General features: G+C 38.2%; 1 long non-coding RNA gene across 2 annotated transcripts in view; it reads left to right on the forward strand.

Annotated features, from left to right (window-relative positions):
- The window catches only part of LOC131836669 (uncharacterized), a 64,860-nt gene that overhangs the window by 27,768 nt on the left and 20,717 nt on the right, over positions 1-16,375 (forward strand). For both annotated transcript variants that reach the window (XR_009355715.1, XR_009355714.1), the window contains exon 3: positions 1,251-1,383. This is a non-coding gene — a long non-coding RNA (uncharacterized LOC131836669). The remainder of the gene's footprint in view (positions 1-1,250; positions 1,384-16,375) is intronic.

A 16,375-nucleotide genomic window follows, 5' to 3' on the forward strand; every position in this document is an offset into this window, starting at 1 on the left:
TCCACACAGACATGAAAATTCCAAAGACAGCCAAGCAAATTGAGATATATATGTCATTCTGAACTAAAGAGAAGAGGGCAGCAGCCTGGGACTTCAAAAGGAAGGAATGCAATTTGCAGGAAGATGAAAAAGAGCAAATGTTTGGTAAACAAATGTTTGCTGGGCCACTTAGAAACAATGGCGCATAGAGGACTTGGATCAAACAGGGCTTGCTACATTCCTCTCTGTCTACCATCCCTAGTTCATGGTATAATATAACTATCTATGGTAATAACTCTTCCTGGAGCAGGTCCTCTATCTAAATTCTTTTTAGGCATTGGGGAAGTAAAAAAGAACTTTACTGAATCTGCTGGGTTTTGATTGCTTTTTAACTCAAAATAATCTTCATGCCAAAATGGTCCATCTTTGGGTAGTCTGCTCTTGGCCCCTACTCTGGTTTCAACTTGTTCGACGCTTTGCTCTCCTACTGGACTATAAGCTCTTGATGGCAAGGATTCTGTCAGTTTTTTATATAGCTGTAGTCCAAAGCAGATAGCAAAAAGGTTCATTGTTTCAATAAAGGGATGAAAATATATGAAGAAATTTTTTGCTCAGTTACTGCCAAAATCAAGCTATAGTAATCAAACATAAAATTATTTTTGGGAGGGTGCCGGGGTGGCTCAGTCAAGTTGAGCATTCGACTCTTTATCTTGGCTCTGGTCATGATCTTAAGGTCATCAGATGGAGCCCCATGTTGGGCTGGCTTTCTGCTGTGCTCTGTGCTGGGCATGGTGCCTGCTTAAGATTGTCTTTCTCCTTGTCTCCCCACCCCCAACATGCACATGCATGCATACTCTCTCTCTCTCTTTTTAAGAATTTATTTATTTATTTGCTAGAGAGTGAGCAAGAGAGAGCACAAGCAGGAGAAACGGCATGCAGAGGGAAAAGCAGGCTCTCCATCAAGCAAGGAGCGTGATGGGGAACTCAATCCCAGGACCCTGGGATCATGACCAGATGACTGAGCCACCCAGATGTCACTTTAGCTTTCTCTCTCTTAAGAAAAAGTATTTTTCAGGGGCACCTGGGTGGCTCAGTGGGTTGGGCCTCTGCCTTCGGCTCAGGTCATGATCCCAGGGTTCTGGGATCGAGCCCAGCATCAGGCTCTCTGCTCAGCAGGGAGCCTGCTTCCTCCTCTCTCTCTGCCTGCCTGTCTGCCTACTTGTGATCTCTGTCAGATAAATGAATAAAATCTTTAAAAAAAAAAAAAAAAGTATTTTTCAGATTTCCAAAAACCAGGACAAGGAGAGAAGCAGCAAAGAGCCTTGGCTTGTGGCCTGACCATATCCTACGATTAGCCTCTGTCCAGAAAGAAGTGCGAAAAAAACAAGGAAACAAACACTCTAGGTAAGAAGGTCACTCTTGATTCCTCACTGTTAGTGACTTGAGGAGCAGGGTACAGGGTACATATCTGGTCTGGGTTTCAGGACAGGACTTTGGTTTCTTGGAGGAATGCTGCCATAGAGAAACTAATTTTCAAATGGTAACCTAGTTGATAAAAGAACAAAACAGAGGGGTGACTGGAGGATTCAGTTGGTTAAGTGGCTGCTTTTGGCTCCCCTCATGATCTTGGCATTCTGGGATCAGCCCTGCATCAGGGCTACCTGCTCAATAGGAAGTCTGCTTCTCCCTCTCCCTCTGACCCTTCCCCTGCTCGTACTCTCGCTGGTGTGAATGTACTTGCTCTCTCTCTCTCAAAATGAGTAAGTAAAAAATCTTAAAAAAAAAAAAAAAAAAGAACAAAACACTAATGTTGTTTACAATAGTTGAGAAAGTGGCAGAATCCCATAACTAGTACTGGCCAGCAAGACAAACTTAATTTGTAGGAAGTGACCAGAGCTGACACTACTCAATTTCAGATTTGATCCTAGAGTCCAGCGAAGGGTCAAGACTGCAGTGTCTGGGGAACACCTTGAATGAGATTCAGGAGGACCATTAAAAAATTCTAAATGTAATACCAAACAAGTTATTTAGTCCAAGTTGTTTTTTTTTTTTTTTTTTTTAAGATTTTACTTATTTATTTGAGAGAGAGACAGTGAGAGAGAGCATGAGCGAGAAGAAGGTCAGAGAGAGAAGCAGACTCCCCATGGAGCTGGGAGCCCAATGTGGGACTCGATCCTGGGACTCCAGGATCATGACCTGAGCCGAAGGCAGTCGTCCAACCAACTGAGCCACCCAGGCGTCCCCCAAACAAGTTATTTAATCTCATTATGTGCCTTACTGTGCGATGGTGATATGGGAAAATAAAAATGGTGAACTAGTAGAGGGAAAGATGAGACATAATGCAAAAATACTTTAAAACCTTGATATCTTCATATAAGTTATACTGAAAAATACTCTTAAAGTGCTCAGTAAGGGCTGCCTCAGTGGCTCAGTGGGTTAAGCCGCTGCCTTCGGCTCAGGTCATGATCTCAGGGTCCTGGGATCGAGTCCCGCATTGGGCTCTCTGCTCAGCAGGGAACCTGCTTCCCTCTCTCCCTCTCTGCCTGTCTCTCTGTCTACTTGTGATTTCTTTTTTTTTTTTTTTTTTTTTTTTTAAAGATTTTATTTATTTATTTGACAGAGAGAGATCACAAGCAGGCAGAGAGGCAGGCAGAGAGAGAGGAGGAAGCAGGCTCCCTGCTGAGCAGAGAGCCCGACGCGGGACTCGATCCCAGGACCCTGAGATCATGACCCGAGCCAAAGGCAGTGGCCTAACCCACTGAGCCACCCAGGCGCCCCTACTTGTGATTTCTCTCTGTCAAATAAATAAATAAAATCTTAAAAAAAAAAGTGCTCAGTAAAACTAGAGTATCCTATCCTTTTTATGCTTGAATGCTATGCTCCCTCTGGTGGCACACTAACCCTTAGTGACTACTGAGTCTTTTCAAGACTCCTGTAAATTAAAAAAGAAAAAGAAAAAAGAAAATAAAAAACTCTTATAGATTCATTAATTGTAACTTTCATTAAGAATGTTTTTTAAGGGGCGCTGGCTGGCTAAGTTGGTTGAATGTCTGCCTTTGGTTTGGGTCATGGTCCCAGGGACCTTGGATTGAGTACCTTATCAGACTCTTTGCTCAGCAGGGAGTCTGCTTGTGCCTCACCATCTGCCCTTTCTCTTGCTCATGCTCTCTCTCTTGCTCACTCTCAAATGAATAAAATCATTTAAAAAAATAGTTTAGGGACGCCTGGGTGGCTCAGTTGGTTAAGCAGCTGCCTTCGGCTCAGGTCATGATTCCCAGCATTCTGGGATCGAGTCCCACATCAGGCTCCTTGCTCGACAGGGAGCCTGCTTCTCCCTCTGCCTCTGCCTGCCATTCTGTCTGCCTGTGTGCTCTCTCTCTCTCTCTGATAAATAAATAAAATCTTAAAAAAAAAAAAGTTTATTAGGAGAACCCTGTCTGGCTTAGTTGGTAGAGCATGCAACTCTTGATCTTGGGGTTGTAAGTTTGAGCCCCATTTTGGGTGCAAAAATTACCTAAGCTCTTTAAAAAAAAAATTTTTTTTTATTTATTCATTTGACAGAGAGAGAAAGAGAGAGCATAAGCAAGTAGAGCTGCAGGCAGAAGTAGAAGGAGAAGCAGGCTTCCCACTGAGTAGGGAGCCCAATGTAGGGCTCCATCCCAGGACCCCGGGATCATGACTTGAGCTGAAGGCAGATGCTTAACAACTGAGCCACCCAGGTGCCCCTAAAAAAAATAGTTTTTTTAGTTGACCAGTCTTAAATATTCAAATAAGTAAAAAGTGAATTTTCCAGAAGACAGATGCCAGAAACAGACCCATGGATAAATGGAAACCTGATATAAGACAGAGGTGGCCTGGTAGATAAAAAACAAAGTACAAACCAACTGGAAAGTGAGAAAATTATATGATTAGATATTTCACAGTGGAGGGAGCATGTATACCAATAAACATACGGAAAGAACCTCATGAGTGAACAGAGAAATACAAGCTAAAACCAGTGATATACCATTTCGTACCTACCATGTTAGCAAAACCTTAACAATCAGTCAACTTTTGATGTTGGTGAGGAAGCGGAGCTACAGAGCCTTCATATACTCCTATGGGACTGTAAATTTGATAATGATTTTGGATAACAATTTAGTATTGCCTCATAAGTTGAAAATATTGTGAAGGAAGGAAGGAAAGAAGGAAGGAAGGAAGAAAGAATACTATTTCTAGTGATCTGGCATTCCATTCCTAAGTATATACTCCAAAGAAACATTTTTTTAATATTTTATTTTTGAGTAATCTCTACACCCAAGATGAGACTTGAACTCACAACGCTGAGATCAGGGGTCACAAGCTCTACCAACTGAGCCAGCCAGGTGCTCCTGAGAACCATTTTTATATACACTTGTAGGCATGTGCGGGAGCACTGTTGCACTGTTCATGCTAGCAAAAAATTGGAAACCTCATTAAAGGATAAAACTGTGGTATATTCAAATAATGAAATACTATATAGCAGTAAAAAGAGTGAACCACAGCTGTAGGCATGAATATGGATGAGCCTCCCAAAAATGCTGAGTGGGGAAGAAAGCTATCACAGAAAAATACTTAGAATATGATTCCATTATATAAGATAAAGACAGGAAAAACTAAAAAATATATAGGAATATATATATAGGTAGCAAATATGTATTTAGAAAGTGAAAAATCTAGTGTTTATTATTCTTTTAACTATATATGTTTACTGTATTTTACCCTTTCATTTATGATATATGTCACAGTAATAAAGTACAATAGAAAGTATTCATTTAATTCTCTATTCATTTAATTCTCTATTCTATATTCATTTAATTCTACATATTAATTGTGTATTACCCCCTTCCTCCCAGTCTCCATTTCACATCATTAGAGACTAGTCTTCCTGTTATGGCTTATGTAATAGCCGGATCCCTGCAGCAAGGCTTCCTATTCACCATAGTATGAAGTGTGGCAGCTTAGGTAATAGAGGATTGAAGCTCCTCCCAAGTGTGATCCCAGCTGACCTTTCCCATCTTGTTGTCTACCACAGCACTTACTGCAGCCCCGTGGGCCTCCTCACGGATCTTGTACTGAAACAGACTATGAGTCTTCTCATCTCTTGGTCTTTGCTTTTGACATTCTTACTACATGTTAGTTTTGAGTCTAAAAACCATACTTTTTATAACCGTCAAGCTACTTACCAGCAATTTTTTTTTGCATTTTTAAAATAAGCTATTTTTATATTATGTAAAGAGCAAAGTTGTCCTGTCTAAAGCAACAGACTTCAGTTTTCACTGAGAAGTATAGACACCATTGTGTTTGCTTGTGATTATCTGTAATTATCCTTCTGACCGGAGAATCTCTGGTTTGAGCTGAACACATCTTGTTTTTGCAATATGATTATAGAATTAGAGATTCTTACCTCTCAAAGGGCTCTCACGACTATAAAAATTATTAGTGCTTTGTATTTGTACAATTTGCTATAGGTAACATAACCATTCAGTTGATTACCAAGTATCACTAGAAAACATCTCCCTCATTTTACAGGTTAGGAAACTGAGGGAAGGAGAGAAGGCTTTAATCATTAAAATAGCATGATTTGGTAGGTGGGTTTAAGGTATTGCATTAGTAGCAGAAATAAAAATAGCAATAATAATAATGTCCTGAAAATGAAAGACTATCAGGTCCTGAATTTCCACTATTACCTGGAAAAGTTTACAAAATAAAGATGGATTTTTTTTTTCAACTAATATTGGCTGACCACCTGCCAAAATGCAAGGCCAAGATGGTAGGTACTGACAGAATCACAAAGATTAATATGACATGGTCAGTGTCTCCAAGAAGATTACAAAGTAGGAGGGGGAATCTCTACCAGTATTTGTGATCAGATGCCAGTTTTTGTGTATGAGCTAAACCTGGTGCTCTCAGTTAACACACTAAAAAGAATACCTAGTACTTTTCCTTTATCATTAAAAGCCTTCAGAATGTATTCAGTAAATTAGTAAGCATACTACCAAGGAGGAGGGAACATTCTGACCTATATCAGTGTATTGTTTCTCATTCAAATAGCATCTTAGTTCACAGGAGGCTTTACATGAATGTTTATTACAGTATTTATTTCTCTTGATTAAAATGATAGCAGGTGATTATTGAGTTCCATATCACAATTAAAATAAAAATTTTCCACCTTCCTGAAAAACAGGAGTGTCCAGACATTAACAACTCTGAAACTTAAATCAGAAAAAGGATTGCAAAACCCTTAGGCAACAACAAACTTTTGTAAATGTGTCTGATTGTAGGAAGTTAGCACAGTTATAGCTTTAAACTAATATGAAGGTCTTAGTTCAATATACAACTGCACACATGCCTTTAAACTTAAGTATAAGTAACATTTGCTGTGAACAGTACACATTTCTTAGAATTTCTCAAAATCTTTTCTTTGTCTTTTAGTTTGATTACTATTATGACAATGTCATACAGACTAGCAATATTGATGGCAAAAAAATTAGTAATAGAGTTTTGAAGTATGGATCCTTGGATGAGCTCAAAGAGAAAGGAATCAGAGGAGTATTTTTTGATAAATGATACTATTTGCTATTAAGTAGGCAGCACTTTGAAGGTGATCACTCAGGAGTAGGAATTTCAATGTAAAAGATTATTTTTACACGCATATACCCATATTCTATAGTTGAACAAACTAAAATATATTAATTATTGAATTTCAGAGACTATTAGAGATTACCTAGACTAATATTTACAAACTTTTTTCAATAGCAGCACCTTTTAAATAAAATCATATACAAAGCCCAATATATAAAACTAATAAAACAGAGCTGTTGTAGAGGGAGTAGAGAATTCTTCTTTATCTAACAAATGGAGAAAATAAGTACATTACATCATGAGGCTTTTGATGGAAAGGGTGACTCACAGCTGAAAGAATTTGCACTTGACTGCTTTGACAGAGTACTTTGTCAGAACAGAGGACAATCTTGCAATTCAGAATAAGAATCATATCCTATTGCATTCCCAGAAAGTAAATTATTACTAACAGAGACATGTCTGGTTAGTATCTTCTACCTATAGTAGTTACACAGCCTTGGATTTGAAAGACTCAAAGAAAATAATTATAATTTTTTAAAAAGATATTATTTATTTGTTTGAGAGAGTGAAAGCAAGAGAGATCACAGAGGGAGATGGAGAAGCAGACTCGCTGCTGAGCAGAGATCCTGATGCAGGGCTCAATCCCAGGACCCCAAGATCATGATCTGAACCAAGGGCAGACACTTAACCAACTGAGCCATCCAGGCACCCCTAAAAGTAGTTATAATTTTTCATTAATTATATTACTGTTCTAGTAATGGTGGAGTAGTTCACATTGGACCAGTGCTCCCACAGTAACAACTTTCAGCCTCAGATAAAGTATAATTAATGCTTACTTGAAGGCACTGGAGGGTGAGTGACAAAAGCTGCCAGAAACTAGAGAGAAGTTGACCCTTAAAAGAAGGGAAAGTCACTGGAATATATCTACAGTTTTTATGGCTTTTCTCCAGAGAGTGCTCACCAGTCCATACAGAGTGGAACAACTAGAACTCAAGCAAAAAGCTAGTCTTTGAGGATGTCAGAATGACTCAAAAGTGAAGGGGAAAACTCTGGAAAGGGGATAGCCACATAGGAAGAGTGGTCAATTCTGCGTATAGATTCGGCCTAAATCTTTGACTTCCATTCAGCACATTCATGAGGGAGACTCCAAGTACATTCACAAGGGAGACTCCAAGCAGCATGGCTAAAAGAAGTAGGTTAAAAGGAGGTCGAAGTTGGGGCGCCTGGGTGGCTCAGTGGGTTAAAGCCTCTGCCTTCGGCTCAGGTCATGATCCCAGGATCCTGGGATCGAGTCCCACATCGGGCTCTCAGCTCAGCAGGGAGCCTGCTTCCTCCTCTCTCTCTGCCTGACTCTGCCTACTTGTGATCTCTGGCAAATAAATAAATAAAATCTTAAAAAAAAAAAAAAAAAAAAAGGAGGTCGAAGCAGAGATTAATGTTGCTGTTGACCATAGAGGAGACAGAGTTCGGAATTTGAGTCCAGTTAATTTATCCAATAGAACAACACTCAACAATTTCCAGAGTGCCATGCAGCATTCATATTTGCCAAAAATATCATTCAAAATTTGAAGGTATAATGAAGACATTTTCAGATGAAGACTGAGAGAATACATCACCAGCAGACTTGAAATATAAGATAGTGTGGATCTTCACAAAAGGATAAAGAGTACCAGAAAAGGTAAATTTGTAGGTATATATAAAAGATTTTTTCTCATTTTATTTAATTTTTTAAAAGACTTTGTTTGTTTATTTATTTAACAGAGAGAGAGAGAGAGAGAGAACTGGCAGAATGGCAGGCAGAGGGGGAGAGAGAGAAGCAGATTCCCTGCTGACCAGAGCCCAATGTGGGGCTTGATCCTAGGACCCTGGGATTATGGCCAAGCTGAAGGCATACCTTTAACGGACTGAGCCACTGAGGCACTCTTCATTTTATTTAATTTTAAAAACCAACTTACTATTTAAATAAAAGACAAAAATAAAAGTGTAGTGTTTATAATATACATAGAAAACTATAACAATAATGCACAAAGACAGGAAAGGAAAAGTGGAAGCTTACTTTTGTAAGGTTATTACATTATACATGAAGAGGTAAAATATTACTGAAGGCAGATTGGGATGAGTTAAAAATGCCAAACTAAGAGCATCCACTGAAAACAAACAGGTATAGCTAATAATCCAATAGAAAAAATAAAATGGAATGTTAAAGGTAACCCAAAAGATGATAGGAACAGAGGAAATAAAAGAACAGAGAACACATTAAACAAGTAGAAAAGAAACATCAAGATGATAGACTTAAACCCAATAATATCAGTTATTCCATTAAATACAAATGGACTAAACAATCCAAATAAAAGGCAAAGATTGTTTAGACCCACTGCATGCTATCTATTAGAAAGTCACTTAAAATAAAATGCATAGATTAATTTTTTTTTTTTTTAAGGAGGCTTCATGCCCAACATGGAGCTCATTTCAGGGCTTGAACTCACAATTCTGAGATCAAGACCTGAACTGAAATCAAGAGTTGGACCTTAACTGACTGAGCCACCCAGGTGCCCCTAGGTTAAATTTTTTTTAATGGAAAAAATTACACCGTGAAAATGTGAATTGTTAAAAAGCTGGATTAGCGATTAATGTAAGATAAAGTAGACTTCGAGATGAGGAATAGTACCAGAGGCATTTCATAACGATTGATGAGTCAGTTTCTCAAAAATACATAAATAATACCAAGTGTGTATGCACTTGATAACAAATCTTTTAAATACTTGAAGGGAAGGCATCTGAATGGTTTAGTCTGTTAAGCATCCAGCTTTTGATTTTGGGTCAGGTCATGATCTCAGGGTTGTGAGATTGAACCCTCCATGTGGCTCTGTGGCTAGGCATGGAGCCTGCTTAAGATTCTCTCTTTTCCTCTCCCTTTATCCCTCCCGCCATCTCTCCCTCTCCAGAAAAATAAATAAACAAATAACTTGAAGGAAAAGCTGACATTACAGAAAATAGAAACAGATAAATCTATAATTATAGTTTATAATTCAGCATATCTTTCTCCATAATTTACAGGACAAGTGGAGAGGGGGTAAGGATATAAATGACTTGAACAATGTTATCAATCAACCAAATTGCAGTAGTTGGCATTTATGGAACACAGCACTCAAAAATGGTAGCATACACGTATTTTCAAGTGTACATGGAATATTCACCAAGTTAAACCATATACTGGAACAAAAAACAAGTTTCAGTAAATTTTGAAGTGCTGAAATGATATTGAGCATAGGCTGATTGCCCATAACAGATTTAGAGTTGAAATCTTTATAAATGCATCTGGAAAATTCTTTTTTTTTTTTTTTTTAAGATTTTATTTATTTATTTGACAGAGAGAAATCACAAGTAGACAGAGAGACAGGCAGAGAGGGAGGAAGGGAAGCAAGTTCCCCACTGAGCAGGGAGCCTGATGCGGGCCTCAATCCCAGGACCCTGAGATCATGACCTGAGCCGAAGGCAGCGGCTTAACCTACTGAGCCACCCAGGCGCCCTGCATCTGGAAAATTCTTAAATATTTGGAAATTAAACAACAAACTTATAAATAACTCTTGGGTCCAAGAAAAAATTATTGTAAGAGAAATAGGAAAATAGTTTGAACTAAATGATATTGAAAGCATAACACATGAAAAATTGTAGGGAAAGCTAAAGCAGTGTTTAGAGAGATTTATAGCTTTAAATATTCATATTGGAAAAGAAGAATGGTCTAAAACAATGACCCAAAGGACACCTGGGTGGCTCAGTTGATTAAGCGTCTGCCTTTGGGTTAGGTCATAATCCCAAGGTTCTGGGTTCAAGCCCTGCTCAGCAGGAAGACTACGTTTCTCTCTCCCTCTGCCTCTCTCTCTCTGTCTGTAATGAATAAATAAAATCTTAAAAATAAAAGGCCAAATAAAATAAAATAAATAAAACAATGACCCAATATTGGATTAAGAAAAGCTGAAGGAAAGAGTAAAGTTAATGAAAATTAAGTAGAAGAAAGGAAATAATAAAGAGAAGAGCAGATATAAGTTTGGGGGGAGGACCAATAATAAAAAAATGTAACAATGTCAAAAACTGGTTATTTGGAAACATCAGCAGGGTTGTGTGGGTGGCTCAGTTAGAGGAACATGTGACTCTTGATCTCCGGGTCTTGAGTTCAAGCTCCATGTTGGGTGTAGAGATCACTTAAATGCATAAAACTTAGAAAATACCAGCAAAATCGATAGCACCTAGGTAGACAGATCAAGAAATAAAGACAGAGGGACGCCTGGGTGGCTCAGTGGGTTAAGTCACTGTCTTCGGCTCGGGTCCTGGGATCGAGCCCCAAATCAGGTTCTCTGCTCAGCAGGGAGCCTGCTTCCTCCTCTCTCTCTGCCTGCCTCTCTGCCTGCTTGTCATCTCTCTCTGTCAAATAAATAAATAAAATCTTTAAAAAAAAAAAAAAGAAATAAAGACAGAGAACTCAGGTTTATCAATGTCAAGAATGCCAGGTGAATTATCAGTATAGAACCTATAGACATTGATAGGATAACAAAGGGATATTATAAACAACTTTCACTATTTTTAAAATTTGACAATTTAGAGGAAATTTTCTGTAAATACAACACAACTTACCAAAGCTAGTCCAATATGAAAGGAAACAGAGTGGTTCTGTATCTGTTAAAGAAATTTAATTTGTTATTTTAAATTATCAAAGAAAACTCCAGACACAATGGTTTCATTGATGAAATCTACCAACATTAAGGAAAAAGTAACCAAATCTTAGAAGAATTCTTACAGAAAAATCAAATAAGAGGGAATACTTCCCAACTCTTTTTTATGAGTCGGTAATACTCTAGTACCAAGCTTGCGAAAGACAGCACCAAATATAAAGAGGAAGGGGCACCTGGGTGGCTCAGTCAGTTGAGTGTCCAGCTCTTGGTTTCAGCTCGGGTTGTGATCTCAGGTTTGTGGGATTGAGGCCTGAGTGGGGCTCAACTCACAGTGGGGAGTCTACTTAAAATTCTCTCTCTCCCTCTTCCTCTGCCCCTCTCCTCACTCTCTCTTTCTAAAAAAGAATAAGTAAATATATTTTTTTCAGATTTTATTTATTTATTTGAGAGAGAGAGAGAACATGAGCAGCGGGAGAGACAGAGGGAGAAGCAGACTCCTCCCCACTGAGCAGGGAGCCCAATGTGGGGCTCAATCCCAGAATCATGACCTGAGCCAAAAGCAGACATTTAACTGACTTAAGACGTTAACTGGCTTAACCCTTAAGCCACCCAGGTGCCCCCAAAAGTAAATAAATCTTTAAAAAAACTAAATTAAAAAGAAAAAGAACAAAGAAGAAAAGGAGGGAAGGAAGGATGGCTGGATGGACAGAAGGAAGGAAGGAAAGAAGAAAGGAGGGAAGGAAAAATTACAGATCAATATTTTTTATAAACATAGAAGGAAAAAAAATTACAAAATGTTAGCAAATCAAATCCAGCAGTAAATGCAATGTGATCAAATAGTCCTTATCTCAAGGACTATTTATCTCAAGGATATAAGGTTGGATTGACATTTAAAAGTTAGTATAATTCACCACTCTAACAGAATAAAGAATAAAAACCACGTGATCATTCTAACAGAAGCAGAAAGCATTTGCTTCCTCTTGCCTGTAATCTCAAAAACATTACACTCAGTGAAAGAAGCCAGACCCAAAATAGTACATAATGTATGATTCATTCACCTGTGGTTCTACAACAGGCAAAACTAATCTATAGTAAAAAATCAGTACAGAAATTGCTCTTAGATTGTGTTGGGATGGGGATTCACTGGAAAGAAGGTTGAGAGAATTTTTTAGGATGATGGAAATATTCTTAGGGGTGGGTTAAATTGGTTTATACAGTTGTCAAATAATACTCAAGATTCATATAGTTCACCGTATATAAATTTTACCAAAAAAATAAAAAAATAACTAGGTAAATAATGATCTTTGCTTACTAGGTTTGCTTTTCACAGTAGTGTGGGGGAACAGTCCTAAAAGTGCATCCTTGTGCAAATAAATATCTTGACAATAATCAAACCAGTTTCTCACTGTTGGAGAAGGAAATTACAAATATGGCAAGCTAGAGGGAGCATATATATGTACATAAACATAAATGTATATGCATATTTTTTTCTAGCTTTGTCTGTTGAGAAGGCCTAGAAATAATGACACATCAATAGCAGTAAGTACACCTAGCACCCAGAGTTGGTTCCTTTATTTTTCTCTTAAAATAGGGAAGAACAAAATAAGCATAGAAATATCTTGTGCCAGAAATTAGAAAAGTGATCAGAGAATGATTAGAGAAGTGATCGGAGAATGAGGTGTCAGAGGTAGAAAGGATCTAACCTGAAGTTTTTCTCACTACCTAAATTTAGCTTTTTTTTTTTAATTTAGCTTTTTACATTTATAATTTGAGCATGCAAGTAAATGATGGAAATGGAGTATAATCCATTAAATAAAATGAGATTCCAGGAATCCATGCTGATATGAATGAATGAAGGAATCAATTAATTAGAAAAAGGAAACCTTTGGGATGCCTGGATGGCTCAGTCGGTTGGGCCATGCCTTCGGTTCAGGTCATGATCCCAGGGTCCTGGTTTGAGTCCTGCATCGAGCTCCCTGCTGAGCAGGAAGCTTCTCCCTCTGCCTGCTCATGTGTGTGCGCTCTGTCTCTTTCTGACAAATAAAACCCGAAAAAAAAAAAAAAAAAGAAAAGAAAAAGGTAAGCTTTTATTTACAGTAGAATGGTAACTAAAAGTGTAGAAGAAATGCTGAAATGAGACGTCATCAGTGGATGTTTGAACCAGTAGGTGAAAATATGCCGGTGTGTTTACATAGTATCCAAGTACTTTCCCACAAATTACTTAATATTTGCATAGAGGAAAATATTAACTTAAAATGAGGTAATGTCTTGGCCACTATTTTCACTTAGTGAGAAGAGTTAGCATTAGCAACATTGGGACAGTATGACATCATGTGTTATTTAATATGATACTCTCAGAAGGCTATCGCATCACTTCTGTATCGTTCTTGCCAGAAATGCATAACCCAAATTTCATTATGATGAAACAGCAGACATTCATGTTGAATGACATTCTACAAAATACCTCTGTCTTCTCAACACTGAAGAACTGTTCTAGATTAAAAGAGACTAATGAGTCATCACAACTAAATACAATATGGCATCATGGGTTAGAGTGTGGACAAGGAAAAATAAATAGCTATGAAGAACATTAATTTGATTAGATAATGGTATAATATCAATGTTAAACTTTTTTTTTAAGGTTTAGTTTATTTAAGAGAAAGAAAAAGAGAGAGCAGGGGGAAGGGCAGAAAAAGTCTCAAGCAGACTCTACACTCAGTGCAGAGCCAAGCCGGGGCTTCATCCTACAACCCTGAGATCATGATCTGAGGTAAAATTAAGAGTCGAAGGTCAAACTGACTGAGCCACCTAAGGATACCTATGTTAATCTTTCTGATGTAGGTCATGTACTGGTTATGTAAGAGAATGTCCTTGTTCTTAGAAAATACACACAAAAGGGGCACCTGGGTGGCTCAGTCAGTTGAGTGGCAAACTCAGTTTGGGCTCAGGTCCTGATCTTGGGGTGTGGGATTGAGCCCTGCATTAGGCTCTGGGCTTGTTGCGGAGTTTGTTTGAGGATTCTGTCTCCCTTTTCCACTGCCCCTCTCCCCCAACCCACGCTCATTCTCTCTGTAAGGTAAATAAATAAACCTTCCAAAAAGAAAATACACACAAAAGTGTTTAGGATTAAAGGACCCAGTTGGCTGTTAATCTGGTAACAGCCTAATTTTAAATGGTTCAGAAAGAATATATGTACATATATATGCATGCATATATATGCACAAACAAAGCAACAAATTAAATATGTGTCAGAAAGAGAATGATGAGTGGTGCAACATTTAAATAGTTTGTCAGTCTGCTGGGTATATGGGAGTTCCTTATACTATTCTTGCAAGTGTTTTGTAAATTTGTACTTATATCAAAATTAAAAGTTTAAAGTTATTCACACTACCAGGATGTGTATGTAGATGTGTATCAGAGTGCATGTGTACATGTATCTGCTAAATTCAGAGGCAGGTTGCTATACTTTAAGTATGGGAAAAACACAAGCTCTTAGTGTTAAGTATGAAATGGTGATGCATATTCTTAAGGAACACAAACCCTCTATGTTGATAGTCTCACCATTCTCTATTCTTTAAATGTTTTTGTTGTTTTGGAAATACTGAGAAATTGGGAAAAGATATCCCACTTTGTTTTCACCCTTAATCAAAACTAGTGTGCCTCATGTTCAGTATCTACTTCGGATTAAGTCTGCGTGACAATATGAATATTTACAGTCATGACTTCAAACCTGCTCTTGAAGTAATTATATCTCTGTCAAACTGCTTCTAGGGATGGATTACATGAAGGATTTAGTATAATCCAAAAAAATGCATTGTGTATCTAGAATGAAAAAATCTGCTCATAAAAATCTACAAAACTGAACAGGTGGAAATGTTTTATAAAACCAATAGGAAACTTTAGTAAAGTTTTATGTTTGTTTTTATCATCAACCATATACACACACTTTGTTTAAAGAGTCACATAATTCAACAAGTTTTTTAAAATTAACATATAATATATTATTTGTTTCAGGGGTGCAGGTGTGTGATTCACAACTCACAGCACTCACCGTAGCACATTCCTTCCCCAATGTCCATCACTCAGCCACCCCATCTCTCCCACCCTTCCCTCCACTCCAGCAACTCTCAGTTTGTTTTCTGAGATTAAGAGTCTCTTATGATTTGTCTCCCTCTCTGGTTTCATCTTGTTTCATTTTCCCCTCCCTTCCCCTGTGATCCTCTGTCTTGCTTCTCAAATTCCTCGTATCAGTGAGATCATATGATAATTATCTCTCTCTGATTGACTTATTTCACTTAGCATAATACCCTCTAGTTCCATCCACGTTGTTGCAAATGGCAAGAGTTTGTGTTTTGATGGCTGCATAATATTCCTGTGTGTGTGTGTGTGTGTGTGTGTGTGTGTGTGTGTGTATACCATATCATTATCCATTCATCTGTTGATGGACATCTGGGCTCTTTCCATAATTTGGCTGTTGTGGACATTGCTGCTATAAACATTGGGGAGCAGGTACCCCTTTGGATCACTACATTTTTATTTTAGGTGTAAATACCCAGTAGTGCAATTGCTGGGTCATAGGGTAGCTATATTTTCAAATTTTTAAGGAACCTCCCTACTGTTCTCCAGACTGGCTATACCAGCTTGCTTTCCCACCAACTGTGTAGGAGGGTTCCCCTTTCTCCACATCCTCACCAACATCTGTGTTTCCTGACTTGTTGATTTTAGCCATTCTGACTGGAGTGAGGTGGTATCTCATTGAGGTTTTGATTTTTCAACAAGTTTTATTAAGAGAAATAGCAGTGCCCTGGCCTCCTTTTAACCCATTACCCACTTTTCAGAGACAACCACTTCCATTTCTTCTTCTTTTTTTTTTTTTTTTAAGATTTTATTTATTTGACAGACAGATCACAAGTAGGCAGAGAGGCAGGCAGAGAGAAGAAGAAGCAGGCTCCCCGCTGAGCAGAGAGCCCGATGCGGGGCTTGATCCCTGGACCCTGGGATCATGACTTGAGCCGAAGAGGCTTCAACCCACTGAGCCACCCAGGCGCCCCACCACTTTCATTTCTTACAGCTACTTATTTTGATATTTACTGCTATGTCTCTAAATAACATGCTTAATTGTT

Source organism: Mustela lutreola, chromosome 7 (genome assembly GCF_030435805.1).
Source record: "Mustela lutreola isolate mMusLut2 chromosome 7, mMusLut2.pri, whole genome shotgun sequence".
Classification (NCBI taxonomy): domain Eukaryota; kingdom Metazoa; phylum Chordata; class Mammalia; order Carnivora; family Mustelidae; genus Mustela; species Mustela lutreola.